The sequence below is a fragment of the Pteropus alecto genome, unplaced genomic scaffold (genome assembly GCF_000325575.1).
Source record: "Pteropus alecto unplaced genomic scaffold, ASM32557v1 scaffold202, whole genome shotgun sequence".
NCBI classification, from domain to species: Eukaryota; Metazoa; Chordata; class Mammalia; order Chiroptera; family Pteropodidae; genus Pteropus; species Pteropus alecto.
The window spans coordinates 4,361,522-4,369,346 of NW_006432451.1; the positions used below are offsets into that span (position 1 = coordinate 4,361,522).

General features: G+C 43.2%; 1 pseudogene; it reads right to left on the bottom strand.

Moving 5' to 3' along the window:
• Positions 1-4,025: 4,025 nt before the first annotated feature.
• LOC102883037 lies at positions 4,026-5,756 on the bottom strand (annotated as a pseudogene).
• Between the last annotated feature and the right edge of the window lie 2,069 nt (positions 5,757-7,825).

Genomic DNA, 7,825 nt, shown 5'->3' on the forward strand with positions numbered 1-7,825 from the left:
GCTGAAGCACCGGGACTCTTTCTTCAGCCTAAAAACCTTTAGTCCTGTGGCTTAGGTGGGACCTTGTGATCTCCAAGATGAAACTCTTAACTTTTGGCAAACATCACTGCCCCTCAACTTTCTCCTTCACTTCTTTCCTTTTGCTGATGGCAGACACACTGGCCTAACAGACCCAGAAACATGTGAGATCACTCACTAGGACAAGGCTGTGCCAATATCTTCCTTTCCTTTGCTAATCTCTAAGAACTGTACCTGTAGCTGATACGTCCCTGTTCTTCCTTAGTTTCATATAAGGACTTGGAGGTGTCCTTATGGGTTGGAACAGCGCCCCCATGCTGTTCAGGGATCTCTGTCCTTTAACGAAAAACCATTTCCCTCTATTTGTCCACATCTGTGCCCTGAGCTTGCCCCAAGTTATCTCTTATCTGGGCTCTCTGGGAAACATTTACTCAGTGTTTGACAGCTCTGTTTATGCATAATATGGGTGTGCTCATCTCAGCATCGATTTCAGAACTATTGAATGTGGAGATGTACTCTGAGGACAAAAAGAATAAGGGACATCCTCCTTCCCATCCTACCGCCCCTCCACTTAATAACGGTGGCTTTTCTGATTTCAGGAAAGCAGGCATTAGGGGAAGCAGGCAAATTGTATAGGTTCCAACATAGATTTAGGGCAAAAGATTCAAGGCAAAAAGGAGGAAGCAAGACCAACACAAAACTTTTGAGGGGAAGAATAGAGATCAGCTCTCTTTGTCCTGGGAATAATGGATATAGCAATTCGTGTAGCATTTTAGAGTTTGTGGAGTGTTTTCGGATAAAATATTCATTAAACCAAGACATGTTTATTGATCCCTTTCTCTGTGTTCTGTGATAGGCACTGTGGATTCAGCAGAGAAAAAAAATTGAAGTCCTGATTTCATAGAGCAGACATTTCATCTCACTGAATTCACACACATGCCCTGTGAGGAACTGTTCTTCCCATTTCATATACTTGATTAAGTATTGGGTCCAATATCACTCAGCCACTCAGTGGCTTGGACCTTCTGTGCCCACATTCACCCTTTGTTCCATGACTTCAGCTGGGGGTCCTGGAACTGAGGAAGCAGCTGGCTATAGAGAAACAACAAATTAACTCTGAGAAGTAAGAGTAAATTATTGGAAGGATATTTAAAGAACTGAAGGGAAAGCTGAACAGGCCGGCTTTGGAAAAGGACAGAAACAAGAACAGTTCCAGGATGTTGGTAGCGGGCACCAAGGGTCAGAAGGCCTGTGGGCAGGAAGCGACATGTTCTCCTGACCTAGCCCTCTTTCCCCTCTGACACATCACTGGCTCTACTGCCGGGCTCTTACCTAGGACCCCAAAGGATCTGTGAATGACGATGGGGAAAAATCACATTTTATTTTTACTAACCACAAACTGAAATTTAGCATATCCTCTGATGACAAAAATAACAAACTACAGCAGTATTAGAAGTGACTGTGTCACCAACAGAAATTACAGACTTTTTATATCACCTTGAAGTTGCAGAAATTTCAAGATGCCGTATGTGCTCATCATTACTTTGTAGTTATGGTCCTGGTTAGATACACCGCTAGATCTGATCATCGCAGATTTGTTTTTTATTTTGATAACTGTACTTCAGTATAATTGTTTTCTTTTGTAATCCCTATATTTTATTTTATGCAGTTGAAAAATATTCTGAGACTCCATAGACTTCACCAGACTGCCAAAGATTTTCAAAGGAAAAAAAGGTTAAGAACCGCTAGATCTCTGATGAAATGGTAGTTTTCGGTTTTGCATTATTTTACAACCATGGTAATTGGAAAGGTTTTCTTTGTGTTTGAGCTGAATGCTTGCTTGTGTAATTTCTGCCCATATTTTCTCGCCTTCACAATTAATTCAATTATTCATTCATCGAATATGTAGGAAACACCTTTCCTATACAAAATTATGCTGCACAAAGCTACACTACTAGGTGCAAAATAATCCTCACTTGCCATGGGTTCCCATGGGGCTCCCAATCTGGGAGAGGAGGGACTGTTTATTCACATGGGCCACTCAGGATTCAGCTTACCAAGCAGAGCGGGGAAGGAGGGTGGCCCTGGGTGCAAGGCAAAAGGAGAGTGTTATCTGTAGAGAATTTTGTAATACTAAAACCCACTTTTTATTGTTATTATGCATCAGTAATTCTGCAATGTTAATGGCAAAATACTCCTCCCCATGGAGCGGACTCCTCTCACCCTACCCTGTGGAGTATGCCACGGCACATAGATGGGTCGAGCCATGTCTAGTTTACATACAACACATACATGCACGCACACACGCATGCAGGCTTTAGAGACTGTCCTTTCCCTTTCTCAATTTTCTCACCTCACTCCACTCAGGGTGGGGTCTGCAGAGCTGCTGGACCAGTCTGCTCCAGGGCGAGAGTCCACATCCTCTGTAAGCCTTTCTTGAGTGACAATCATGTAACTGCCACATATTGATGGCTTACTCCTTTCCATCCTTTCCAGTAACTGCCTCTTTTTATTCACTTTGTTAAATTCTTCATTGAACTTTTTCTTTTTATTGATTTCGTTTCTTTATTATTTCTCCTAGTTGCTGTGTTGGAGTTTGATATGCTAACCTTTTTCTAGGGTCGCAAGATGAAACTCAAATCACTAGTTTTTAGCCCTGTCTCCTTTTCTAACATATGGATTTAATGATGTAAATTTTCCTCTAAACACTGTTTAGTTATATCTAACAACTTTTGATATGTTTTATCTCTTTCTATTATTATTCAGTTCAAAAGATTTTCTAATTTCTGTTGTATTTTCCTTAATCCGAGGATTATTTAGAAGTATATTGCTCAATGTCTAAGCAGTTTAATTTTTTTTTTTAAATCATTTTCTTGTTGATTTCTACCTTTCTGAGAACATATACTGAATGGTTTCAATCCTTTGACTTTTTTTGGAAGCTTGTTCTGTGACACGGCATGGTGTAATTTTGGTAAATAAAATGTGACGTACAAAAAATGTGGATTATTTTGCTGTTGGGGGAAATGCTCTATATTTGTCAAATAGGTCAAGTTGTTATTGTGTTCTTCAGATGTTCTGTGTCCTCACTGTTCTTTCTTTGTGTTTTTTTTTTTCTATTGGTTGTTGAAAAACGTATGCCAAAGTCTTCCACTATGAATGTGGATTTAATTTTTTTTCATTTAATTGTGTCAAATTCTGTTTTATATATTTTAATGTATGTTTTCGGGTATATATTACATTGGGTTTGGGGAAAGGAAGGAGTCAGGAGTATATGGAACTGTGATATCCTATTGTCTCTCAAATGGAATTAGGATCATGTTTCACCTTTAAGTTCAGGATCTAAATCAGAGTCAGAGGAGGCTGCTGCTGCTGCTGGGGGATGGGTCTGGTGGAGGAAACCCAGGACACAGCTACAGAGATGACCATGGAGCGCTCAGGGTCCAGAGCTCTCAACCGGGTACCTGAGAATTCTCGATATATTCACATGTAGGAGAGGAACAGACAGCCACTCCTTGAAGGGAATATGGATGGGCCAGGCCTGGAGCTAGCAGTCAGGAGGTGGGAGGCCCCCACATCTGCACAGGGAAGACCTGAGAATACACTGTCCTCCCATTTATATCCTGGGATGCAGTGTAGGGCATCTCTATTAGGATAGGGCAAGGGGTCGCTCCTTGACCTCTGGTTGGCCTCTTAGTTGTACTGTATAAGTCCTGCAAATGGCATCTGTAGGCATTGTCACAAGCTCTTCTTTATGCCCCTGTGCTTGTTGCTTTTTGACAGTACATGATTCCTGTTCCTCATCTCCAGATGTATCCCATTCTTCAGGAAAACTCTGGATTTCCTGGTCACTCCAAGATTTAATTAACTGGCCTGAAGTTTTCTCTGGTCCCAAGCTGCTTTTTCCTCCTTTACTTTCTGAAGACTTCTAATAGTTTTACTTGGAAGTATCACTGTCTTTATTTTTATTCCTGAATTTTTTCTGATTCTTTTCTCTGCAGCCACAGGGCCTAATCCAGGCACTGCAGAGAGCTGACACCTAGAATTCAGGTGAATGAGGAAGTCCCAGAGTGTAGGAATATGTTTCCTCATTTCCAGCCACTATTAAAAGCCTTGGATGTGGTTGGGTCAGATCCATCCCACAAAGCTTCCCTTTTGATTAACTCAAGATAAACTGATTTGAGACTTTAATTATATCTGCAAAATTCTTTCCCAGCAGCACCCAGACTAAAATTTGAATAACAGAGAGGATGTGCTAGCAACCAACTAGGGCAGTGATTTCAAGGGTCCCTGAGCCCCACATTCCCAACTGCAAAATGTGAAGTTGTTACATTTCTACAAATGAGCCCTTCCCCACACCGCAGACCCCAATTTGATACCTGAGTTATCGTAAATGAATCCAGTGATGTCCTTTGGGTTCAGCAACTGAGGAGTGTCTTTGACTTGGGAAGAGTGGTCTGAATGGAAGGTTAGTGAGAAAGAGACCAGGTTTCAGCTGGTTGATGGTGAAAAGGCAAAGTCTTGCTCTTTCTGAAGCACAGAGGGAATTTGGATGCCAAAAGCCTCTCTTGGCCTCAGGGAGCATTGAGGAAAGCCTCTTATCCTCCCAGCCTTTTCTTCCTTCCTCCTGAGATCTCCTGAACCTGATAACCTATAATCCTATCCTGTGCTTGAGCCATAATTTGATGGCCACTAAACCAGCTTCAGTGGAGGATTTGAATACAATAATCACCTTCCTCTATATTTCTCGAGGACACAGAGTCCACACCAGTTTAGAGCCTACCAGAGAAGGAGCCTCCTAATCCGTCGAAACTTAGAACACTCTACTCAAAGGTCTTCTCTGATCTCACTCAGCACCAATGGATCACCTGTAAAATCCGCAGGATGGAATCTGTTTTTTATGATAACTCACTCATTAATTCCTGATGGCCCAGCTCTCCGCTCACGTCTCCAGTCCAGCTGCTTTTGTTGCAAAGACAGCTTCTTCTAGTAGTCTTTGCACTTCTGTTTTGAAGCACCTATTCTTTCAACTGAAACTTTGCCCCTTGACGTGTAATTTGTAGCTTCTAATTTCGTCTTTATCTAAAAACTTTAATGCAAGATCCCCAGATCCCCTCTTCAAATAACAGCAAAGCCCATCTCCTTTAAGATTTCTTTGTAAAGCTTGACCTTTAGTTTTTCTGAGGATCTCTCACAATAATGAGAAATTTGAATGTAAGGGATATAAATTCATCCACTAATGTCTGAAGGCAAACCAGACATATGATACATTTGTATTTCTATCTTTTTCAACATGAAACCATCTTGATTCCACCTTTCTTTTATCTCCCCTCTTTTTGGGAGCAGCGGGTTTGCACTTTTTCTTTGCAGAATTCCTCTGCATCCCTAGCATTGACAGCTTGTACGTTTGCTGTAGAGCTACACACACCATCATTAGAGAAGCCATAATTGGCCTGACGTGTAGCAACAAAACCTTCTGTAGTCTTGGGGAACAAAGACTTCTCATCCAGATCCCAATCATAGGGAGCTGTCAGCTGGCTGCTACTGGAAAGCATCCATTTTCCACGGGGATCTTTTTTGCTGTCCTTGGTGTTTCCATGTAATTCTTGCATTTGCAACTGCTCATCAAACTCGTCATTCCCATCAAGTGATTGCCACTTATATTTCCTACCTAGCACAAGGCCAGGGTCCTGATAAGTGAAGAGGCTGCCCCACCAGGCCTGGGAGCCACCACCAAGCATACCTGAGGTGACTGCCCACATTTAACATTTAACACACTAAGTCATTGACTCATCACTGTGACCCTGTGAGGTACTATCATTACTTCCATTTTACGGAAGAGAATGTGGAGGCCCAGAGACCTCGTCTAAGGTTACAGACAGCTCGCGCATGACAAGGCTTGGATTTGAATCCAGGCAGGACCGCTCTAGAGGCCGCATTATTAACCCCCACTTTTTACAGCTTCCAAGAGACTAACTGGACGAAAGCCAGCCTGCCTCCCTCCCTGTCTGCATCACTTAGCAGTGAAAGTGTAAACTCTGTAGTCTACCCACTTTAAGGCAATGTCGTTTCCAACGTGCTCTCTCTGTACTTTCTGGTGTGACCCAGCTCTCCACTTGTCTCCTCCCTAAGCTATCCTCATACCCTCTAATAAATGGCAAATCTCCCCATACCCTTAACTTCTCCTTGGAGTGCTCCCTCCACTTCCTGGCTTTAAGTGAAATTTAACTCTCCCTTGAGGGCACTACCTCCTCTGCAGGCTTCTGAAATGAGAGCTGTTTATTTTCTTATAGGTGAGGGTGCTTTCCTTGCTCTAAATTGCTGCCTCCAGACTCCTTCTCTTCCAACTGTCCGTTTCTTGTTTAAAATAACCCTCTGGCTCTGAGGCTCAGCTTTTGGGCTAAATTGCCTTCCCCCTTCCTCTTTGGCACTGTCTGCCACCTGCCAGACCTCTCTACCTCACTCAGGGGTACACTGGCACACAGCCAGTGAACTGTCTATCCCTTTTCATCTCATTGTCCATATGGAGGACCCATTCCCCACCTGACCTCTCAACAGCTTGGTCCTTTAGACCTTTCCACTCCAAGCTAGCTACCCATTCTCTTTGCCACCTTTTCATCTGAAGCAGCCCCGCCTCGAGAATCACTCATTCAAGCAGCCTGCCTCAGCCCCATCTCCTAACTTTCCATCCATCAGTTTATCTACTCCTTTCACAACTATTCTCAGTCTCCCGGGACTGCCAGATCAATGATGTCTCCCTTCATCCAACCCGTCAGCTCCTCCTTATCCAGCTTCACCTTCATGGCCCTTCATTTCAACGACTCCCTCGACAATATCCCAAACTCCTTGCCCCTCCATATTTTCATCCTTTACACCTATCTGGCAAAGCCTCAACCATAGATGAGCCCAGTGATTTGTTTTCTTCAGGATTTTAATCTGAAAGTTGAGAAGTATTGGAGAAAGTCATACAACCAGGACATGGTTACCACTCCTCATTCAAGGTCATTAACCATAAGGAGGCCCCGTATTGCTCAGTGATCAGCCACAACATGCTGGTCGTTGATGAAAAGGTGGCAAAGAGAATGGGTAGCTAGCTTGGAGTGGAAAGGTCTAAACACCCGGATCCTGGAACCTATGGGGCTCTCTCTGTCTCTCACCTCACTCAGTTGATGATTTAGCTCTTCTGTCATAGATAAAACCAAAGCTGTTAGAGGTGAACTCTCTCAACCACCTGTTACCAAATCCACACTGTACCTGTGCTCACCCTATCCTTGTTCTTCATGTTGGAGCAGAGCAATGGTTCTCTAACTTTGCATGCAACAGAATTGCCTGGAAGGTGTGTAAAAACACGTTTCCGATTAAGTCAAGGTGGTGGGGAGCTATAATTTTCATTTGTGACTAGTTTCAAGGTGATGCTTGATGCTGCTGGCCTGAGGACCCCACTTTGGCCACTGGAGTAGAGGAGCTGCCTTCCTCCTGCCCAAAGCTAGTCTCTCCAGCCATGTTCTGCATCCTAATTCCCCAATTAGCCCTTTTTCTCTCCTGAATTTGCAACCTCTTTCTCTCAAAACAAAAGTGAAAATGTCCCTTCTTCTACCTCACCTCTTCCTCTGACTGCTCCCTGTATCTCTCAATTGCCTCATCCATCCTGTCTCACATACACGCTGCATGTACTTTGATTGGATCTTGGTTTGAAAAGACATGTATAAGAGACATTTTGGGGTTAGAGGGAGAATTTCGGTATATTCTGCATATGGATTATATTAGGGACCAGTTGTTATTTTCTTAGCTGTGATCAGGGTGTTGTGGT